Consider the following 24,768-nt stretch of genomic DNA (forward strand, 5'->3'; position numbering starts at 1 on the left):
CTGCTCTACTTCCTGTCTCTGTTAGTGTGACTATTCTAGGGATCTCAGATAAATGGATAAATTATACAAGCTATCCTTTTGGGTATGGTTCATTTCAATAGTATAATAGTAGTTTTTTTAAAAATCCCTTCCTCATCCTATTAATCCTCTCAGCAAGGCTCTGTCTGTGTTAGTTAAAATAGGCTGTGTTATGCTGCTAGGTCAAACAGCCCCACATTGAGCACAGAAGTGCCCCAAATCTTTCTTCATTCAGGCAAGGTCTTCTATAGACTGAAGTTACTCCTTAGAGAAACTGTCCTAGGTGCAGGCACCCAGAGATACAAGCTACTTTAATCTGATGTGCCCACCATCTTCTCAAAGCCAGGCTTCCTCCTCTTGCCACAGCAGGAGAAGCAATAACCACTTCTAAGTCCAAGGTGCTAAGAAATGTTTTTCCTGTGTGCAAGGAGCAAGAAAAGAACAGAAATTAGATTATTTTACCAACATCCTTAAATGCACATCCATTGTCTTCTGCCCTTGCTTTTTACTTCTACCTTAACCTCCCCTGGCTTCCACCCCTTGTTCTTCAGAGTGTGCTCAGTCTCCCAGTGACTGATGGTGAACCTGGGAAACCTGGCTTTTCTTCTGGGATCACAGGAATTCAGTCATCTACAGGATCCTCTTCCTAAACTGTGCTTTAATGTTTTACCTTGGGCTTTTTTCTTTTCCTTTTCTTTTTTTCCTTTGTTTTTTAAATTTTTATTTTATAATTTTAATGGCCAGGTATGGTGGTGAACACCTGTAATCCCAGCAACTAAGGAGCCTGAGGCAGGAGGATCACAAGTTAGAAGCAAGATTGGACACATTCTGGTGTGGATGTGCTGGGATTTTCTTTTCTTATCATGGTAAACATACCTAACATAGAATTTACCATTTTAACCATTTATAAGTGTCTTGTTCTGCAGCATAAAGTACCTTTCCCTTGTTAGGCAACCATCACCACCATCCACCTCCAGAACTTTTTCATCACCCCACCAGAAACTCTGTGCCCATTCATCACCTCCTCCTTCCCTCTACTTGCACTACTCTACTTCCTGTCTCTGTAACTGTGACTATTCTAGGGATCTCAGATAAATGGGTAGATCATACAAGATGTCCTTTTGGGTATGGTTTATTTCATTAGCATAATAGTATTTTCAAGTTTGTCCATATTGAAGCATAAGTTATAATTCATTACTTTTCAAGCTGAATTATAGTTCATTCTATATAGATAAATAGAATTAATAACATTCCATTCTATGTCATATTTTATTATCCATTCATCTGCCAATGAACATTGTAGTTGCTTCTACATTTTGGCTACTATAAATAATGTTGCTGTGAATGTTGATATGCAAACACCTGTTCAAATCCTTGCATTTAGTGCTTTTAGATCTATCTGCAGGAGAGGAATTGCTGGATCATATGCGAATTACCTGCTTAATTCTTTGAGGAATTACCATAGTGTTTTCCATGGTAGCCCTATGACTTCATATTTGATTAACTATGCATGAGGGATCCCATTTCTCCACATACTTGATAATACTTTTTGTTTCCTCATGTTGGTTGGTTGGTTATTTGATAATAGCCATTCTAGTGGGTGTGAAGTGGTAGCTCATTGTATTTTTGACCTAAGTATGGGTTTCTCTTTTTTAGTTGCTGGATCACTTTTTAATTTAATAGTTTTGTCAATTTTCTCAATTGTTTCTTTTGTTTCAATTTCATTGATTTCAGCTCTGATTTTAATTATCTTGCCTTCTACTACATTTGCTGTTGTTTTGCTCTTCTTTTTCTAGGGTTTTGAGATGGAGTGTGAGATCATTTATTTGTTAGTTTTTTCTTTGTATGAGGAATGAAATCCAAGCAATTAATTTTCCTCTTAGAACTTCTTTCATTGTGTTCCACAGATTCTGATATGTTGCAACTGTGTTTTCATTTATCTCTAAGAATTTTTTTATTTCCTCCTTTATGTATTCTGTAACCCATTGATCATTCAGTAACATATTGTTCATTCTCCAAGTGATGTAGGATTTTTCTTTCCTTCTTTTATCCTTGATTTCCAGTTTTATTCCATTATGATCAGATAAGATGCATGATATTATCTCCAGTCCTTTATAATTTCTAAGAGTTGCCCTATGGCACAATATATGGTCTATTTTTGAGAAGAATCCATGTGCTGATAAGAAAAAAGTATATCTGCTTGATGATGGTTGATATGTTCTCTACAAGTCAGTTAAGTCTAGGATATTAATTGTGTTATTGTATTCTATATTTTCTTTATTCAACTTTTGTTGGGCAGATCTTTCCAATGGTAAGAGAGATGTGTTGAAGTCACCCATAATTATTGTATTGTACTCTATTTGACTCTTGAACTTGAGAAGACTTTGTTTTATGAACGTAGCAGCACCATTATTTGCTATTGATAATTGTTATGTCTTGTCTGTGAAAGGTTCCCTTTAACAGTATATAGTGTCCTTCTTTATCCCTTTTGATTGACTTAGGCTTGAAGTCGATTTTATTCCATATGAGGATGGCCATCCCTGCTTGCTTCCGAGGATCATGTGAGTGGTATGATTTTTCCAACCTTTCACCTTCAGCCTTTGTAAGTCTTTTCCTATCAGATGAGTCTCCTGAAGGCAGCATATTGTTGGATCTGTTTTTTTAATCCAGTTACCAGCCTATGTCGCTTTATTGGTGAGTTTAAGCCATTAATGTTTAGGGTTACTATTGATATATGGTTTGTACTTCTGGTCATGTTTGTTTATTTATTTATTTATTTATTTATTTTTAATTTGGTTTGTTTTTTCCTCTTTGATTAATGCCCCCCCCCTTTACTGAGGTACTTCCCACTGTTGGTTTTTGGTTGTTGTTTTTCATTTCCTATTCTTGTATTATTTTGCCCAAAATGCTTTGCAGTGCTGTTTTCTGGCTGTGAATTCTTTTAACTTTTGTTTATCATGGAAGATTTTTATTTCATTATCAAACCTGAAGCTTAATTTTGCTGGATACAATATTCTTGGTTGGCAACCATTATCTTTCATTGTTTGAAATACATTGTTCCAGTATCTTCTTGCTTTCAGCGTTTGTGATGAAAAATCAGCTGTTAACCTAATTGGTTTACCCCTGAATGTAATCTGCCTCCTTTCTCTATTAGCTTTTAATATTCTCTCCTTGTTCTCTATGTTGGATATCTTCATAATAACGTATCTTGGATTTGGTCTATTGTGGTTTTGTATGTTCAGCATCCTGTAGGCTTGTAAGATTTGGACATCCATTTCATTTTTCATGTCTGGAAAGATTTCTAAAATTATTTCATTCAACAGAATCCTAATTCCTTTGGTTTGGACTTCTATACCTTCCTCTATCCCAAGAACTCTTAAGTTTGTTTTTTTCATGATATTCCATATCTTTTGGATGTTTTGCTCGTGGTTTCTTACCAGACTTTCTGAATTGACTAGACTCTGTTTGAGATGATATATTTTATTTTCATTTTCTGATGTTCTGACTTCTACTTGATCTACTCTACTAGTAATACTCTCATTTGAGTTTTTAATATGGTTTATAGTTTTTTTAATTTCTAGGATTATTGTTTGATTTTTTTTATAACCTCTATATCCCGGTAGAGTTGTTTTTTTGCTTCTTGAATTTGTTTATGTAATTTGTTGTTGAAGTGTTCTTTCATTGTTTGCATTTTCTGTATAATGACCTCTTTAAGATTCCATTCCATCTGTGCCAGATATGTCTTGCATTGTTTGTAATCCTTTTTTTCCCCCTGTTTTTTCATTATGTTCACATTAATTTCTAGCTCTGTTTCACTGCTATGTTACTATTTACTCCTATAGATTTGTTTTGGTTTGTCTATCTCTCCTTTGTGATGGGAGACTATGTCTAAAGATGGTGGGTTTTATTGTACTTTAAAGCAAATTCATTCATTTCATAAATGGCATACAGATTTGAAAGGCATATAGTGATCTGCAGTTTGGTCTTAGGAGTTTATATTTAGGTCAGGTTATGTGATGGTATAGGGGTTGGTATACCTTAGCAACTTTGGAAGATTGCTCTACTGAATGGGGATATAAACAGGAGAATGGATCAGAGTATTTGGGGGTAGCTAGGTACTTGGGAGCAGTAAAGACTGCCTTGGAACATTCACAAATAAGCATTTAGTAAATTACACATAATAGAAGTCATAATGCTTGGGAGGAAAGGTAGGAAAAGGGGAAGGAAGAAGTCACTAAAGAGAAAGAGAGAAAAAAAATAGGAAGAATAAAAGAAAATGGGAAAAATTAAAAAGTAAAGAAAAAAAAAAAGATAAATGCAGTATTAGAGTTCAATTATCTTCTCTTTCAGTAGGTGGAGCTGTGCCCTCCGGGCCAAGCTTCTGCCTTGAATACACAGGAAACAATCCCTATGAGGCGGCTACTCTTCCCCCACTGGGAGGGTCTCCAATCCTGGTCACCCAGTGCCTTTCCTGGTCTCCAGAACCCCCTCCCACTTCTCCTGCCAGCCAGGCCCCACTCCCCAGTGATGGTCTCCACAGAACTAGCTACACTCCAAGCCTGCAGTCCCCTGGGTGCCCTGTTCTCTGGGCACTCTCTCTGTTTGCCATTCACCCAGACCCCAAAGTTGTGGAGTGAGGGGGCTTGGGGCCATCAGCCTATTTTGCCTGATTCCCTTCTGTAGCCACGCCCCCCCGGGAGCTGGCGAAAAAGTCCTCCTCAGCTGTCACCGCTGGTGGGAGGGGGAGTTGGAGATCAGGTGTCCCTCCCCTCCCGATTCCCTCAGCTCTGATAATCATGCTCATGGAGAGCTAGGGAGAGATTTTTGAGATTTCCCATCTGTATGGAGAGGGAGGGTTGAGGGTCACACACCTATGGTCGCCAATTTTGCTGCGGAGCAATCCATCCACTGAACTCTGGTGACATCAGTTCTCTGCCAGGGTGGATTCTGGTCTCCTTGCCGGGCTGTCCAATGGGAAGGCTGGGTCTGGTCTGCCTCTCCTAAATCCTACCTCAGCTCTCAGTCCGCTGGCCCATGGAGGTTCGGTTGGCACCACCTCAAAAGATCCTCAAAAGATCTGAAGTTTTTTTTCTCTACTCCACTCGAGGGTCTTTGTAGCACTGAGTCGCACTGGGTTACCAATCAACCAGCCAGTACATCCTCTTGCAGGATGGCCTGGATTCACCCACGCCCGAGTACACTGCAGCCTCTGAGAAGCTCAAACTGCTCACTTAGGTTCCACCTCAGCCCAACTTTGCTGGTCTTCCCTGAGCAGACATCATCCAGTCATTCTGAAGTCTCTCTTTGCCAGCATAGCTGAGAAGGTCAAGGGATTGCTCCCTCCCAACCCACTGCCATGTTCTTCCTTCCCAGGATCACTTTTTAAAAAAAGAACAAAATTATGGTATTTGCCAGTAAATGGATGGTAATGGAGAATATCATGCAAACTGAAAAAATCCAAACTTAGAAATTCAAAGGTCAAATGATTTCTGTCAAATGCAGAAGGTGGAGTAAAATAAAGAAAAAGGGGAGGAAAGGATAGGACAACATAAAGAACCAATCAAATATAAATAAATACATGTTAATGTTTTCAGTGTGTTTATTGCAAACATGTTCTCAGTTTTGTTGTTTGCCTTTTAATTTTGTGTAAAATTTTGAATGCAAAATGTGTTTTTATGTGATCAAATCTATTAATCATTATATTGGCATCTTCTAAGTTTACTTACATTTCCCTCACCTTCAAGATGATAAGTATTAGGTATATTGTTTCTTTTTTCTTTCAATTCTTTAATCTATTTGAAATTAATGTCAGGTAAGATGAGATAACAGTGTAATCCATGTGTGTTCCCCATGGTTACAATCAATGTTTCCAGCATCACTTATCAAGTAGATTTCAATTCAGGATTCATAACCAACACTTAGACATGGACTTCTCCATAGAGAGTGGCATGTTCTACTCTACAGCATGGGCTTCACCAAACTCCCAGTCTCTTCCAGTCTGTTACACCACTCAGGACTTGACCCCCTCTTTTCACAGTGTTCCTGGGTGTCTCCCGGTGTTATTCTGATTGCAGGTTGCTGATCAATACGACTGCATGACATACTTACTCATCTCTACACCCATCCCTCAAATAACTGCCACCTAGCACACAGTAGGCTTTCAATGCAATGCACCCAGGAGTGTGAATGGCCACCAAGCTCCAGGGTATAGAGATTTCTGAGTTGCATCTTCAGAGGTGGGTCAGGAAGGACTCATGAAACAACATCAGTGCCAAGGACAGTGGAGAAAGCACACAAAATGCCTAATTGCAGAGGTATAAGACACCTCCACACAGTCAAGGACACATGCATGGCCACTCCCTTGATGATGAACTACAGGATGAGGGGTAGCAGGAGGGCCACAGCAGGTACAGCCACTAGGATGCTGTGCACAGGCTTGGAAGTGAAGCCATGGAATAGTTCTTCCCTGGCCCCGCTTTTCTACCCAACTCCTCTCTCCCTCCCTCCAACCCCAACTAACATCACTCATACACTCTCCCTCCCTGGACTGGACAGTTAGTCCAGTGATAAAACTGGAAATTCATATGTAGCAAAATGAAATTAAACCTCTGTCTCTCACCCTGCACAAAATCAACTCAAAGTGGATCAAGAACTTAGGCACTAATGCAGAGATCCTGTACCTAATAGAAGAAAAAATAGACCCAAATTTTCACCATGTCAACCTACATTCTGACTTCCTTAATAAGACTCCTATGTGCAAGACATAAAATCAAGAATCAATAAATGCGATGAATTCAAATTAAATACTTCTCAGCAAAGAAACAATTAATAATGTAAGCAGAGAGCCTACAGATTAGGAGAAAATCTTTACCACATGCACCTCCGATAAATCATTAACCGCTAGGATATAAAAGAACTCCAAAACCTTACCACCAAAAAATATAACCCAATCAATAAATAAGCTAAGGAGCTCAACAGACACTTCACAGAAGAAATATAATTGATCACCAAATATATAAAACAGTGTTCAACATCTCTAGGAATGAGAGAAATGCAAATCAAAACTACTCTATGGTTTCATCTTATTCCTGTCAGAATGGCAAGCACCAAAAATACAGGCAACAATAAATGTAGGTGAGGATGTGAGGGAAAAGATACACTCATACATTGCTGGAAGGATGGCAAATTGGTGCAATCACTATGGAAAGCAGTATGGAGATTCCTCGGATAATTGGGAATGGAACCACCATTTGACCCAGCTCTTTCACTCCTTGGTTTATACCCAAAGGATTTTAAATCAACATACTATAGTGACACAGCCACATCAATGTTTACAGCAGCTCAATTCACAATAGCTAGACTATGAAACCAATATAGGTGTCCCTCAATAGGTGAATAGATATAGAAAATGTGGTATCTATACTCAATGTAATATTATTCAGGTTTCAAAAAAAGTGAAATTATGGCATTTGCCAGTAATTGGTTGGAGTTCCAGAATATCATGCAAAATGAAATAAGCCAATCCCACAAAACCAAAGGCCAAATGTTTTCTGTAATATGCAGATGATGGTTCACAATAAGGCCAAGGCTCTAGGAAAGAATAGCATTACCTTAGATTAGGTAGAGGAAAGTGATGGCAGGAAAGGGGAGGAGATGTGAAGATAGGAAATATAATAGAATGAAACAGACATTATTACTATATGTATATATATGACTACATGACCAAATGATTCCACAACATATACACTCAGAAAGATGAGAAATTATATGTCATCTATTTATGATATATCAAAGTGCATAAGTGCATTCTACTGTCATGTATAACTAATTAGAACAAAAATATTAAAAATGAAATGACAGTGATAATTAAAGGGTAAAAGACTGATATTAATTAGAGAAAATAGAAGAAGGGAATTATGGCAAAAGATTAATTGATTCTACTAAGTGTTAAGAGCTTTTAAAAAAAGGCATGGATCAGGGGCTGAGGTTATAAGACAGTGGTACAGTGCTTATCTAGCACATGTGAGGCACTGGGTTCAATACTGAGCACCACATAAAAATAAATGATAAACTAAATAAAGATATTGTGTCAAGTTACAACTAAAAATAATAAAAAATAAAAACCATGGTTCAAATATTCTTTTACATAAATAATACAGGCAAATATGAAGAAATGCTGTCCCATTAGAGAAATATAATTGCAAGACCTTTCCAAAGACAGTCCCATGTTCAGAAAGTAATGTTCAAAAGAGGTTGTGTGAAAACATGAAAATGATTATGTCACTTTGATAGAACAATGAAATAACAATATATTAATGTAATATTTTATATTTATTTATATTTCATGAAAATTTCAAAGACGTGCTTTGCAATTGGTGCCGTTAAAGCTGTGCATGAAATAAAGTATTATATTTGGGACTCTCCTTCACTTGTGGTTCTTCCTGCTTGTGTGTGTAGTGTTCAACTCTGTAAAAAAAAATGAATACAATTTTTTCGAAAACCCAAAGCTGAAAATTGAAGGACTTCCTTGAAGGCATATGCGCATGTCTGCAACTGATCTGGGTCATCAGTTTCTCGGGGAACATACTTTGCTTAGCATGTTTTGCCTTTTCTGCAAATATTCCTTTTGACTCTGAGAAAGTAAAACATCTGCCTGTGGTGAGTCAAAGGTGTAAAAGTAAGACTTTTGCAGTTCCCTGTAGGAAATGGAGGGAAGGGGTGCAAAAGTTCAGACAACTCTGGGATGAAGTCCTGTGAATGTTTGGCCCCAGAACAATGACAGAAGTGAGATGAGCTGAAGAATTCTTGTAATGAACATTTCCCATGCATTGATACTGGGCAGGATTAACAGGCAAGGGGGAGAACCCTGTGTGGACCTGTGCGAAGGGGAGCCCAGCATCCATCCCTTTTGCCGCCAAGAAAAGACACCTGCACAGGGCCCATGCTGGCATCCAGCCAACCCACCTTTCATTTCCCCATCTCCAAATCAAGCACACTAGTGGAAAACGATTGTTTCCATGATTTTATTATACAAGGGACAGAAAATTTCACGAAAACCCAAGAAGCCATAAACTTCTCCCTCGACTGCTCATCTGAGAATTGTCTATTTGAACACGGTTTCTTCTCAGAGGATCATCCATTGCAGCATGTTCACGGAGACGCCAGTGCTCTCACGCCAAAGGCAGGCAGCCAGGAGTGCAGAGCCTTCCAATGCAAAGCCTCTGCATGGGAGCGGAAACCTCAGGCCGAGGCTCCTGGCACCCGCACAGCAAAATGCTGGAAAGAGTGTGGGCAATCTCGGGATCCCTTGGTCCAATGGGGCAGCCTGGGCACCGGTCTTCCTGGTTTCTTAGAGGCGTCCGACTCTCCTGGTGGGGCCTGTGTCTCCTGCTGGGTCTGAGGCCTTGGGCCAGGGCAGGCCGGCAGGCAGCTCTGGGCCTCTTCTCAAAGTGCTGTGCAATCCGGATCCGTGGATGGGGCAGTCAGAGCTGAGAAACCCACAGGGTGGTAAAAGTGTTTCGCGGTTGAAGTCCTGGTGATCCCCAGAAGGGAAGCCCAGCCTGGGATACAAAGGCAGAGGCCAGGGCCCAGCATCTGCTTCCTCAACGGCTGGCAGAGCCTGGGGCCCTGGGGCATACTCTCCGCAACCCCAGGCCTCCCTCACACAGCAGGGAAAACGCTTCTCCATAGCTGCAGACTCTCAGAGGGGGAAGAGTCTTCAGAGACCGCTTGCAAGATGATTTCTACTCTCCTGGGCTCCTCTTGACCTGAAACACAGGGTGTGGAACTTATGGAGACAGGATCTCATGGGTACATTTCTGCCGAAGGGCAAATTCAATCATCTTGGATGTCCCCGTTGGATTGAACCGATGTTGTTGATAGATAGGTTTCAAACCACTTTCTAAATTCCCGGGATCCCCACCACTGGTGGCCATGACCCACACCTGACCCTGACGACGCTGGTCTCCAGGGAGGGAAAGTGAGAGAAGACGGAGAAATAGAGAGGGAGAGATGGAGAGAGACTATGAGTTCGCCTTGGAGGGGGCTGAGGCTGGAGGATTGCAAGTTCAAAGCCGGCCTCAGCAATTGAGCTAGCCAAAAGAGATGCTGAGGATGTGGCTCCGTGGTTAAGCAGTTTGGGCTCAATCCCTCTGCATTAGGGTTCTCGAGAGGAACAGAATCAACAGGAAGTTTGGTGGTGAAAAGGAGACTCACTGGGTTGACTTACGCGCCAGAAGCTGGATAGTCCAAAACGGCAGTCTGTGGGCTGGAGAGCTGGAAGAACAGGCGGATAAATCCCCAGAACAAGAGAGATCAGGGTGCTCCCCTAGTAGTAGGCCAAAGGCTTCTGGAGAATCGCTGGCACAGCCTGCTTTGGAAGAGAGAAGAAGCAAGAGTGGGACATTCAATCACAGCAGCGACCAGGAAGTGTTCAGGAGGAATGCGCTCGCATCTGCTGCTGCTTTGCTTGTTCTTCCCACTTTTATTCTATCCAAGCCATCATCTTATTGGATGGTGCCGCCCAGGCTTAGGGAGGGTCTCTGTTTCCATTGGCTATCCCACATGCCAATCATGTCCAGGCACACCCTCACCGACACACCCATGAGCCTCATGAGCCTCTGCATCTCTTAGTCTCATCAAGTTGGCCATTGGAAAGGACCATTAACCCTGCTAGAGTGAATGAATGAATAAATAAATAAAGTAATAAAGTAATGAATTAATTACTATCCCAGGCTTCTGGAAACTCCCTGGACAATCCCTGGCACAGTCCACTTTGCAGGAGTGGAGAAGCAAGAGTCAGATATCCTCAAGTGATGGCAGCAGCCATCAAGAAGAGAAGCACTGGCATCTGCTGCTGCTTCCTTGTTCTTTCAACATTGATTCCAAGCAAGCCACCATCCTATTGGATGATGCTGCCCAACTTTAGGGAGGGTCTGCGCTTCAGTTGCTATCCCACATGCCCATGATTCCTAGACACACCCAGAAGGCTCTTAATCATTGGTATGTCCCAACCCCATCAAGTTGAATGAATGCTAACAGTAAAGAGGGCTACCAACACTGAATCAACAAGAACACCTGAACAAATCTACAACTTGATTGCCATTAAATCAGGAAGCAAACACAAGGTGAGGCTGGGGATAGAGGTGAGTGGTATGGAGCATTTGTCTGAGGCCCCACCTGGGTTAACTGTCCATCGCTGGGAGGGGGGTTGGGCGGAAGAAACACTAATAAGTAAAAGTTCCGGGCATAGCAGTTTCATCAGTGAATTCTATGAAATATTACAGGAGCATGGCTGTCTACTCTCAATCTTCTTTCCAAACGCTGAAGAGGAACGGGGAAAAAACGGCAGACCTCTACTCCTGATTCCATTGGTGACGGTTTGCATGTTGGATTATAGAGGACTGCCGGTGTGTGCATTCAAGGGATATTTCAATTGCACCAAAATTTCATATTTCACCAAAATTTCAATAACCTGCTTTGCAATTGGTGCCGATAAAGCTGTGCATGAAATAAAGTATTACATTTGGGACTCTCCTTCACTTGTGGTTCTTCCTGCTTGTGTTTGTAGTGTTCAACTCTTTAAAAAAAAAAATGAATACAATTTTTTCGAAAACCCAAAGCTGAAAATTGAAGGACTTCCTTGAAGGCATATGCGCATGTCTGCAACTGATCTGGGTCATCAGTTTCTCGGGGAACATACTTTGCTTAGCATGTTTTGCCTTTTCTGCAAATATTCCTTTTGACTCTGAGAAAGTAAAACATCTGCCTGTGGTGAGTCAAAGGTGTAAAAGTAAGACTTTTGCAGTTCCCTGTAGGAAATGGAGGGAAGGGGTGCAAAAGTTCAGACAACTCTGGGATGAAGTCCTGTGAATGTTTGGCCCCAGAACAATGACAGAAGTGAGATGAGCTGAAGAATTCTTGTAATGAACATTTCCCATGCATTGATACTGGGCAGGATTAACAGGCAAGGGGGAGAACCCTGTGTGGACCTGTGCGAAGGGGAGCCCAGCATCCATCCCTTTTGCCGCCAAGAAAAGACACCTGCACAGGGCCCATGCTGGCATCCAGCCAACCCACCTTTCATTTCCCCATCTCCAAATCAAGCACACTAGTGGAAAACGATTGTTTCCATGATTTTATTATACAAGGGACAGAAAATTTCACGAAAACCCAAGAAGCCATAAACTTCTCCCTCGACTGCTCATCTGAGAATTGTCTATTTGAACACGGTTTCTTCTCAGAGGATCATCCATTGCAGCATGTTCACGGAGACGCCAGTGCTCTCACGCCAAAGGCAGGCAGCCAGGAGTGCAGAGCCTTCCAATGCAAAGCCTCTGCATGGGAGCGGAAACCTCAGGCCGAGGCTCCTGGCACCCGCACAGCAAAATGCTGGAAAGAGTGTGGGCAATCTCGGGATCCCTTGGTCCAATGGGGCAGCCTGGGCACCGGTCTTCCTGGTTTCTTAGAGGCGTCCGACTCTCCTGGTGGGGCCTGTGTCTCCTGCTGGGTCTGAGGCCTTGGGCCAGGGCAGGCCGGCAGGCAGCTCTGGGCCTCTTCTCAAAGTGCTGTGCAATCCGGATCCGTGGATGGGGCAGTCAGAGCTGAGAAACCCACAGGGTGGTAAAAGTGTTTCGCGGTTGAAGTCCTGGTGATCCCCAGAAGGGAAGCCCAGCCTGGGATACAAAGGCAGAGGCCAGGGCCCAGCATCTGCTTCCTCAACGGCTGGCAGAGCCTGGGGCCCTGGGGCATACTCTCCGCAACCCCAGGCCTCCCTCACACAGCAGGGAAAACGCTTCTCCATAGCTGCAGACTCTCAGAGGGGGAAGAGTCTTCAGAGACCGCTTGCAAGATGATTTCTACTCTCCTGGGCTCCTCTTGACCTGAAACACAGGGTGTGGAACTTATGGAGACAGGATCTCATGGGTACATTTCTGCCGAAGGGCAAATTCAATCATCTTGGATGTCCCCGTTGGATTGAACCGATGTTGTTGATAGATAGGTTTCAAACCACTTTCTAAATTCCCGGGATCCCCACCACTGGTGGCCATGACCCACACCTGACCCTGACGACGCTGGTCTCCAGGGAGGGAAAGTGAGAGAAGACGGAGAAATAGAGAGGGAGAGATGGAGAGAGACTATGAGTTCGCCTTGGAGGGGGCTGAGGCTGGAGGATTGCAAGTTCAAAGCCGGCCTCAGCAATTGAGCTAGCCAAAAGAGATGCTGAGGATGTGGCTCCGTGGTTAAGCAGTTTGGGCTCAATCCCTCTGCATTAGGGTTCTCGAGAGGAACAGAATCAACAGGAAGTTTGGTGGTGAAAAGGAGACTCACTGGGTTGACTTACGCGCCAGAAGCTGGATAGTCCAAAACGGCAGTCTGTGGGCTGGAGAGCTGGAAGAACAGGCGGATAAATCCCCAGAACAAGAGAGATCAGGGTGCTCCCCTAGTAGTAGGCCAAAGGCTTCTGGAGAATCGCTGGCACAGCCTGCTTTGGAAGAGAGAAGAAGCAAGAGTGGGACATTCAATCACAGCAGCGACCAGGAAGTGTTCAGGAGGAATGCGCTCGCATCTGCTGCTGCTTTGCTTGTTCTTCCCACTTTTATTCTATCCAAGCCATCATCTTATTGGATGGTGCCGCCCAGGCTTAGGGAGGGTCTCTGTTTCCATTGGCTATCCCACATGCCAATCATGTCCAGGCACACCCTCACCGACACACCCATGAGCCTCATGAGCCTCTGCATCTCTTAGTCTCATCAAGTTGGCCATTGGAAAGGACCATTAACCCTGCTAGAGTGAATGAATGAATAAATAAATAAAGTAATAAAGTAATGAATTAATTACTATCCCAGGCTTCTGGAAACTCCCTGGACAATCCCTGGCACAGTCCACTTTGCAGGAGTGGAGAAGCAAGAGTCAGATATCCTCAAGTGATGGCAGCAGCCATCAAGAAGAGAAGCACTGGCATCTGCTGCTGCTTCCTTGTTCTTTCAACATTGATTCCAAGCAAGCCACCATCCTATTGGATGATGCTGCCCAACTTTAGGGAGGGTCTGCGCTTCAGTTGCTATCCCACATGCCCATGATTCCTAGACACACCCAGAAGGCTCTTAATCATTGGTATGTCCCAACCCCATCAAGTTGAATGAATGCTAACAGTAAAGAGGGCTACCAACACTGAATCAACAAGAACACCTGAACAAATCTACAACTTGATTGCCATTAAATCAGGAAGCAAACACAAGGTGAGGCTGGGGATAGAGGTGAGTGGTATGGAGCATTTGTCTGAGGCCCCACCTGGGTTAACTGTCCATCGCTGGGAGGGGGGTTGGGCGGAAGAAACACTAATAAGTAAAAGTTCCGGGCATAGCAGTTTCATCAGTGAATTCTATGAAATATTACAGGAGCATGGCTGTCTACTCTCAATCTTCTTTCCAAACGCTGAAGAGGAACGGGGAAAAAACGGCAGACCTCTACTCCTGATTCCATTGGTGACGGTTTGCATGTTGGATTATAGAGGACTGCCGGTGTGTGCATTCAAGGGATATTTCAATTGCACCAAAATTTCATATTTCACCAAAATTTCAATAACCTGCTTTGCAATTGGTGCCGATAAAGCTGTGCATGAAATAAAGTATTACATTTGGGACTCTCCTTCACTTGTGGTTCTTCCTGCTTGTGTTTGTAGTGTTCAACTCTTTAAAAAAAAAAATGAATACAATTTTTTCGAAAACCCAAAGCTGAAAATTGAAGGACTTCCTTGAAGGCATATGCGCATGTCTGCAACTGATCTGGGTCATCAGTTTCTCGGGGAACATACTTTGCTTAGCATGTTTTGCCTTTTCTGCAAATATTCCTTTTGACTCTGAGAAAGTAAAACATCTGCCTGTGGTGAGTCAAAGGTGTAAAAGTAAGACTTTTGCAGTTCCCTGTAGGAAATGGAGGGAAGGGGTGCAAAAGTTCAGACAACTCTGGGATGAAGTCCTGTGAATGTTTGGCCCCAGAACAATGACAGAAGTGAGATGAGCTGAAGAATTCTTGTAATGAACATTTCCCATGCATTGATACTGGGCAGGATTAACAGGCAAGGGGGAGAACCCTGTGTGGACCTGTGCGAAGGGGAGCCCAGCATCCATCCCTTTTGCCGCCAAGAAAAGACACCTGCACAGGGCCCATGCTGGCATCCAGCCAACCCACCTTTCATTTCCCCATCTCCAAATCAAGCACACTAGTGGAAAACGATTGTTTCCATGATTTTATTATACAAGGGACAGAAAATTTCACGAAAACCCAAGAAGCCATAAACTTCTCCCTCGACTGCTCATCTGAGAATTGTCTATTTGAACACGGTTTCTTCTCAGAGGATCATCCATTGCAGCATGTTCACGGAGACGCCAGTGCTCTCACGCCAAAGGCAGGCAGCCAGGAGTGCAGAGCCTTCCAATGCAAAGCCTCTGCATGGGAGCGGAAACCTCAGGCCGAGGCTCCTGGCACCCGCACAGCAAAATGCTGGAAAGAGTGTGGGCAATCTCGGGATCCCTTGGTCCAATGGGGCAGCCTGGGCACCGGTCTTCCTGGTTTCTTAGAGGCGTCCGACTCTCCTGGTGGGGCCTGTGTCTCCTGCTGGGTCTGAGGCCTTGGGCCAGGGCAGGCCGGCAGGCAGCTCTGGGCCTCTTCTCAAAGTGCTGTGCAATCCGGATCCGTGGATGGGGCAGTCAGAGCTGAGAAACCCACAGGGTGGTAAAAGTGTTTCGCGGTTGAAGTCCTGGTGATCCCCAGAAGGGAAGCCCAGCCTGGGATACAAAGGCAGAGGCCAGGGCCCAGCATCTGCTTCCTCAACGGCTGGCAGAGCCTGGGGCCCTGGGGCATACTCTCCGCAACCCCAGGCCTCCCTCACACAGCAGGGAAAACGCTTCTCCATAGCTGCAGACTCTCAGAGGGGGAAGAGTCTTCAGAGACCGCTTGCAAGATGATTTCTACTCTCCTGGGCTCCTCTTGACCTGAAACACAGGGTGTGGAACTTATGGAGACAGGATCTCATGGGTACATTTCTGCCGAAGGGCAAATTCAATCATCTTGGATGTCCCCGTTGGATTGAACCGATGTTGTTGATAGATAGGTTTCAAACCACTTTCTAAATTCCCGGGATCCCCACCACTGGTGGCCATGACCCACACCTGACCCTGACGACGCTGGTCTCCAGGGAGGGAAAGTGAGAGAAGACGGAGAAATAGAGAGGGAGAGATGGAGAGAGACTATGAGTTCGCCTTGGAGGGGGCTGAGGCTGGAGGATTGCAAGTTCAAAGCCGGCCTCAGCAATTGAGCTAGCCAAAAGAGATGCTGAGGATGTGGCTCCGTGGTTAAGCAGTTTGGGCTCAATCCCTCTGCATTAGGGTTCTCGAGAGGAACAGAATCAACAGGAAGTTTGGTGGTGAAAAGGAGACTCACTGGGTTGACTTACGCGCCAGAAGCTGGATAGTCCAAAACGGCAGTCTGTGGGCTGGAGAGCTGGAAGAACAGGCGGATAAATCCCCAGAACAAGAGAGATCAGGGTGCTCCCCTAGTAGTAGGCCAAAGGCTTCTGGAGAATCGCTGGCACAGCCTGCTTTGGAAGAGAGAAGAAGCAAGAGTGGGACATTCAATCACAGCAGCGACCAGGAAGTGTTCAGGAGGAATGCGCTCGCATCTGCTGCTGCTTTGCTTGTTCTTCCCACTTTTATTCTATCCAAGCCATCATCTTATTGGATGGTGCCGCCCAGGCTTAGGGAGGGTCTCTGTTTCCATTGGCTATCCCACATGCCAATCATGTCCAGGCACACCCTCACCGACACACCCATGAGCCTCATGAGCCTCTGCATCTCTTAGTCTCATCAAGTTGGCCATTGGAAAGGACCATTAACCCTGCTAGAGTGAATGAATGAATAAATAAATAAAGTAATAAAGTAATGAATTAATTACTATCCCAGGCTTCTGGAAACTCCCTGGACAATCCCTGGCACAGTCCACTTTGCAGGAGTGGAGAAGCAAGAGTCAGATATCCTCAAGTGATGGCAGCAGCCATCAAGAAGAGAAGCACTGGCATCTGCTGCTGCTTCCTTGTTCTTTCAACATTGATTCCAAGCAAGCCACCATCCTATTGGATGATGCTGCCCAACTTTAGGGAGGGTCTGCGCTTCAGTTGCTATCCCACATGCCCATGATTCCTAGACACACCCAGAAGGCTCTTAATCATTGGTATGTCCCAACCCCATCAAGTTGAATGAATGCTAACAGTAAAGAGGGCTACCAACACTGAATCAACAAGAACACCTGAACAAATCTACAACTTGATTGCCATTAAATCAGGAAGCAAACACAAGGTGAGGCTGGGGATAGAGGTGAGTGGTATGGAGCATTTGTCTGAGGCCCCACCTGGGTTAACTGTCCATCGCTGGGAGGGGGGTTGGGCGGAAGAAACACTAATAAGTAAAAGTTCCGGGCATAGCAGTTTCATCAGTGAATTCTATGAAATATTACAGGAGCATGGCTGTCTACTCTCAATCTTCTTTCCAAACGCTGAAGAGGAACGGGGAAAAAACGGCAGACCTCTACTCCTGATTCCATTGGTGACGGTTTGCATGTTGGATTATAGAGGACTGCCGGTGTGTGCATTCAAGGGATATTTCAATTGCACCAAAATTTCATATTTCACCAAAATTTCAATAACCTGCTTTGCAATTGGTGCCGATAAAGCTGTGCATGAAATAAAGTATTACATTTGGGACTCTCCTTCACTTGTGGTTCTTCCTGCTTGTGTTTGTAGTGTTCAACTCTTTAAAAAAAAAAATGAATACAATTTTTTCGAAAACCCAAAGCTGAAAATTGAAGGACTTCCTTGAAGGCATATGCGCATGTCTGCAACTGATCTGGGTCATCAGTTTCTCGGGGAACATACTTTGCTTAGCATGTTTTGCCTTTTCTGCAAATATTCCTTTTGACTCTGAGAAAGTAAAACATCTGCCTGTGGTGAGTCAAAGGTGTAAAAGTAAGACTTTTGCAGTTCCCTGTAGGAAATGGAGGGAAGGGGTGCAAAAGTTCAGACAACTCTGGGATGAAGTCCTGTGAATGTTTGGCCCCAGAACAATGACAGAAGTGAGATGAGCTGAAGAATTCTTGTAATGAACATTTCCCATGCATTGATACTGGGCAGGATTAACAGGCAAGGGGGAGAACCCTGTGTGGACCTGTGCGAAGGGGAGCCCAGCATCCATCCCTTTTGCCGCCAAGAAAAGACACCTGCACAGGGCCCATGCTGGCATCCAGCCAACCCACCTTTCATTTCCCCATCTCCAAATCAAGCACACTAGTGGAAAACGATTGTTTCCATGATTTTATTATACAAGGGACAGAAAATTTCACGAAAACCCAAGAAGCCATAAACTTCTCCCTCGACTGCTCATCTGAGAATTGTCTATTTGAACACGGTTTCTTCTCAGAGGATCATCCATTGCAGCATGTTCACGGAGACGCCAGTGCTCTCACGCCAAAGGCAGGCAGCCAGGAGTGCAGAGCCTTCCAATGCAAAGCCTCTGCATGGGAGCGGAAACCTCAGGCCGAGGCTCCTGGCACCCGCACAGCAAAATGCTGGAAAGAGTGTGGGCAATCTCGGGATCCCTTGGTCCAATGGGGCAGCCTGGGCACCGGTCTTCCTGGTTTCTTAGAGGCGTCCGACTCTCCTGGTGGGGCCTGTGTCTCCTGCTGGGTCTGAGGCCTTGGGCCAGGGCAGGCCGGCAGGCAGCTCTGGGCCTCTTCTCAAAGTGCTGTGCAATCCGGATCCGTGGATGGGGCAGTCAGAGCTGAGAAACCCACAGGGTGGTAAAAGTGTTTCGCGGTTGAAGTCCTGGTGATCCCCAGAAGGGAAGCCCAGCCTGGGATACAAAGGCAGAGGCCAGGGCCCAGCATCTGCTTCCTCAACGGCTGGCAGAGCCTGGGGCCCTGGGGCATACTCTCCGCAACCCCAGGCCTCCCTCACACAGCAGGGAAAACGCTTCTCCATAGCTGCAGACTCTCAGAGGGGGAAGAGTCTTCAGAGACCGCTTGCAAGATGATTTCTACTCTCCTGGGCTCCTCTTGACCTGAAACACAGGGTGTGGAACTTATGGAGACAGGATCTCATGGGTACATTTCTGCCGAAGGGCAAATTCAATCATCTTGGATGTCCCCGTTGGATTGAACCGATGTTGTTGATAGATAGGTTTCAAACCACTTTCTAAATTCCCGGGATCCCCACCACTGGTGGCCATGACCCACACCTGACCCTGACGACGCTGGTCTCCAGGGAGGGAAAGTGAGAGAAGACGGAGAAATAGAGAGGGAGAGATGGAGAGAGACTATGAGTTCGCCTTGGAGGGGGCTGAGGCTGGAGGATTGCAAGTTCAAAGCCGGCCTCAGCAATTGAGCTAGCCAAAAGAGATGCTGAGGATGTGGCTCCGTGGTTAAGCAGTTTGGGCTCAATCCCTCTGCATTAGGGTTCTCGAGAGGAACAGAATCAACAGGAAGTTTGGTGGTGAAAAGGAGACTCACTGGGTTGACTTACGCGCCAGAAGCTGGATAGTCCAAAACGGCAGTCTGTGGGCTGGAGAGCTGGAAGAACAGGCGGATAAATCCCCAGAACAAGAGAGATCAGGGTGCTCCCCTAGTAGTAGGCCAAAGGCTTCTGGAGAATCGCTGGCACAGCCTGCTTTGGAAGAGAGAAGAAGCAAGAGTGGGACATTCAATCACAGCAGCGACCAGGAAGTGTTCAGGAGGAATGCGCTCGCATCTGCTGCTGCTTTGCTTGTTCTTCCCACTTTTATTCTATCCAAGCCATCATCTTATTGGATGGTGCCGCCCAGGCTTAGGGAGGGTCTCTGTTTCCATTGGCTATCCCACATGCCAATCATGTCCAGGCACACCCTCACCGACACACCCATGAGCCTCATGAGCCTCTGCATCTCTTAGTCTCATCAAGTTGGCCATTGGAAAGGACCATTAACCCTGCTAGAGTGAATGAATGAATAAATAAATAAAGTAATAAAGTAATGAATTAATTACTATCCCAGGCTTCTGGAAACTCCCTGGACAATCCCTGGCACAGTCCACTTTGCAGGAGTGGAGAAGCAAGAGTCAGATATCCTCAAGTGATGGCAGCAGCCATCAAGAAGAGAAGCACTGGCATCTGCTGCTGCTTCCTTGTTCTTTCAACATTGATTCCAAGCAAGCCACCATCCTATTGGATGATGCTGCCCAACTTTAGGGAGGGTCTGCGCTTCAGTTGCTATCCCACATGCCCATGATTCCTAGACACACCCAGAAGGCTCTTAATCATTGGTATGTCCCAACCCCATCAAGTTGAATGAATGCTAACAGTAAAGAGGGCTACCAACACTGAATCAACAAGAACACCTGAACAAATCTACAACTTGATTGCCATTAAATCAGGAAGCAAACACAAGGTGAGGCTGGGGATAGAGGTGAGTGGTATGGAGCATTTGTCTGAGGCCCCACCTGGGTTAACTGTCCATCGCTGGGAGGGGGGTTGGGCGGAAGAAACACTAATAAGTAAAAGTTCCGGGCATAGCAGTTTCATCAGTGAATTCTATGAAATATTACAGGAGCATGGCTGTCTACTCTCAATCTTCTTTCCAAACGCTGAAGAGGAACGGGGAAAAAACGGCAGACCTCTACTCCTGATTCCATTGGTGACGGTTTGCATGTTGGATTATAGAGGACTGCCGGTGTGTGCATTCAAGGGATATTTCAATTGCACCAAAATTTCATATTTCACCAAAATTTCAATAACCTGCTTTGCAATTGGTGCCGATAAAGCTGTGCATGAAATAAAGTATTACATTTGGGACTCTCCTTCACTTGTGGTTCTTCCTGCTTGTGTTTGTAGTGTTCAACTCTTTAAAAAAAAAAATGAATACAATTTTTTCGAAAACCCAAAGCTGAAAATTGAAGGACTTCCTTGAAGGCATATGCGCATGTCTGCAACTGATCTGGGTCATCAGTTTCTCGGGGAACATACTTTGCTTAGCATGTTTTGCCTTTTCTGCAAATATTCCTTTTGACTCTGAGAAAGTAAAACATCTGCCTGTGGTGAGTCAAAGGTGTAAAAGTAAGACTTTTGCAGTTCCCTGTAGGAAATGGAGGGAAGGGGTGCAAAAGTTCAGACAACTCTGGGATGAAGTCCTGTGAATGTTTGGCCCCAGAACAATGACAGAAGTGAGATGAGCTGAAGAATTCTTGTAATGAACATTTACCATGCATTGATACTGGGCAGGATTAACAGGCAAGGGGGAGAACCCTGTGTGGACCTGTGCGAAGGGGAGCCCAGCATCCATCCCTTTTGCCGCCAAGAAAAGACACCTGCACAGGGCCCATGCTGGCATCCAGCCAACCCACCTTTCATTTCCCCATCTCCAAATCAAGCACACTAGTGGAAAACGATTGTTTCCATGATTTTATTATACAAGGGACAGAAAATTTCACGAAAACCCAAGAAGCCATAAACTTCTCCCTCGACTGCTCATCTGAGAATTGTCTATTTGAACACGGTTTCTTCTCAGAGGATCATCCATTGCAGCATGTTCACGGAGACGCCAGTGCTCTCACGCCAAAGGCAGGCAGCCAGGAGTGCAGAGCCTTCCAATGCAAAGCCTCTGCATGGGAGCGGAAACCTCAGGCCGAGGCTCCTGGCACCCGCACAGCAAAATGCTGGAAAGAGTGTGGGCAATCTCGGGATCCCTTGGTCCAATGGGGCAGCCTGGGCACCGGTCTTCCTGGTTTCTTAGAGGCGTCCGACTCTCCTGGTGGGGCCTGTGTCTCCTGCTGGGTCTGAGGCCTTGGGCCAGGGCAGGCCGGCAGGCAGCTCTGGGCCTCTTCTCAAAGTGCTGTGCAATCCGGATCCGTGGATGGGGCAGTCAGAGCTGAGAAACCCACAGGGTGGTAAAAGTGTTTCGCGGTTGAAGTCCTGGTGATCCCCAGAAGGGAAGCCCAGCCTGGGATACAAAGGCAGAGGCCAGGGCCCAGCATCTGCTTCCTCAACGGCTGGCAGAGCCTGGGGCCCTGGGGCATACTCTCCGCAACCCCAGGCCTCCCTCACACAGCAGGGAAAACGCTTCTCCATAGCTGCAGACTCTCAGAGGGGGAAGAGTCTTCAGAGACCGCTTGCAAGATGATTTCTACTCTCCTGGGCTCCTCTTGACCTGAAACACAGGGTGTGGAACTTATGGAGACAGGATCTCATGGGTACATTTCTGCCGAAGGGCAAATTCAATCATCTTGGATGTCCCCGTTGGATTGAACCGATGTTGTTGATAGATAGGTTTCAAACCACTTTCTAAATTCCCGGGATCCCCACCACTGGTGGCCATGACCCACACCTGACCCTGACGACGCTGGTCTCCAGGGAGGGAAAGTGAGAGAAGACGGAGAAATAGAGAGGGAGAGATGGAGAGAGACTATGAGTTCGCCTTGGAGGGGGCTGAGGCTGGAGGATTGCAAGTTCAAAGCCGGCCTCAGCAATTGAGCTAGCCAAAAGAGATGCTGAGGATGTGGCTCCGTGGTTAAGCAGTTTGGGCTCAATCCCTCTGCATTAGGGTTCTCCAGAGGAACACAATCAACAGGATGTTTGGTGGTGAAAAGGAGACTCACTGGGTTGACTTACGCGCCAGAAGCTGGATAGTCCAAAGTGGCAGTCTGTGGGCTGGAGAGCTGGAAGAACAAGCGGATAAATCCCCAGAACAAGAGAGATCAGGGTGCTCCCCTAGTAGTAGGCCAAAGGCTTCTGGAGAATCGCTGGCACAGCCTGCTTTGGAAGAGAGAAGAAGCAAGAGTGCGACATTCAATCACAGCAGGGTCAGGAACTGTTCAAGAGGAATGCGCTTGCATCTGCTGCTGCTTTCTGTTTTCTTGGTCTCTGAAGCTTATTTCTGTTTCTGATCCACTGTTACATGCTGCCATCCCCACCCAGGAGCCTGCAGATTCACATCTTCTTCAGTTGGGTTTGAAAGGCACAGGGTGGAGTGGTGCCCAGATCTTGATCCTTGAATATGCCTTGGCACAGGGACAATTTCCTTCTGGTGCCTTTCTTTTTCTAGACATTTAAGAAGTTTTTCAAATTAAATCAACCTTATTTGGTATACTAACATAAAGATATATGTCTTAATTGGCTTTTTGGATTGTGAGGGAATATTTCTTGATGACATTTTATCCTCACTTCAAATAAAGAAAAAATAAGTAGTCATTTCATGAGTTTTTTCAGTTAGTTGTTAAATAGGAAAGCAAACCACTTAGTGAATGGGAAAACATAAGACCTTTTTTGTCTATTTGCGTGTAGGTTAAGTCTTGACTTTTGCCTTCCCATTCTGAACTTATCTATTACCACCACTAGCTTCTGGCTTGGGCCCTGACTTCAATCCTATTCCTATCTTTCAGAATCCCTTAAGTGAGTCCATGCCACACCTATCATTGAAAGTACATAATTTGTTATCGGAAATTGAGATTTCCTATTTATCTTGTTTTATTTAGAGTGAGAAATCTAGAGGGCCATTATGAATGGCAGAGGGTGGAACATGACAAATAGCCCCTCTCAAGAATGAAGTAACTTACTTCCATGCAAGGATACAAGGTGGCTGCATCCCTGCTCTATGTATATGTGGTTCAGTCCCCTGCTATTTGCCATAGTGGAACTCTGGACTGTTCTGATGCTGAATGCATTTAACTGTCCACGCCCCACCAAATAGAGAACAAGGACTTTGGGTTACTTCCCTCTTTCAGCAGAAAGTAGCTTGGAGATGTCATTTCCCGCTTTCCATAGAAATAGAGGCTAGAAATTGACAGTTGGAAAATGTAATAGGGGTTCATTTAATGCTTTGACTATATCCCTTGGGGCTTTGAAATTTACATGTTTTTTTTCTTTTTCCCAACCTTCTTTTCCCTGATTTTCTCCCTAATCTTTTCCCTTACCTTCTTTTCCCTGATCTTCTCCTTGCTGATCTCTCCTCCCTAATGTTATTTTCTCAGAATCACCTCTTTAAAAGCTCCCTGTTCCTGCTGATGGGCCTGATTACAGCCTTTGGGAAAGGAGTACCCTGTGTTTCTCCTTTGCTAGCACAGCAATAAACCTTCTTTTTCCTTTTTTCTCAAAAAAAAGCGAGGGGAGACAATTTTGATTCTCAATTGGATCATTTGGATAAATGGATTCTACTCTTTTCCTGACATTAGATGTGAAAAGACAATGACTTTTGATCTCCCATTGCTCATTACTGTTCTAAACTTATGGAAAGGTGTTTTAGAAAAATATCTAAAGCCATAGATAAAGTAGGAAATAGTGATGAATCATAAAGGGTATCTTTTAATCACTAAAGGCCACTGAAATTAAAATGATGTTACTGAGAGGTAAGTTTTCACTGCCTAAAATAATACTTTATTTCCCAAGTATATCCAAACATTTGAAAGGGCAGATGTTGGAGCACCAAGGTACCGACAATAAGCATTTTTGACTGATCCAAAGCAGAAATCAAGAGTGCAGAGTTTCCTTCATACTTCCCTGCCTAATCGCACAAGAAATCACAGCTCTTCATACCTCACCAAGCAAAGAACTTCTCTTTCCTTTTCTATAGTGGTGTTTGATGTGCTGCAGCAGCCAACTGCAGGGTCTGGTTTGTGAAAAGAAAATAGGAAAAGCTTTGTCCTGTAAGCCCTGCTTGTGTTGGCTGTGGTTATTAGTCC

The sequence above is a fragment of the Ictidomys tridecemlineatus genome, chromosome 3 (assembly GCF_052094955.1).
Source record: "Ictidomys tridecemlineatus isolate mIctTri1 chromosome 3, mIctTri1.hap1, whole genome shotgun sequence".
NCBI lineage: Eukaryota > Metazoa > Chordata > Mammalia > Rodentia > Sciuridae > Ictidomys > Ictidomys tridecemlineatus.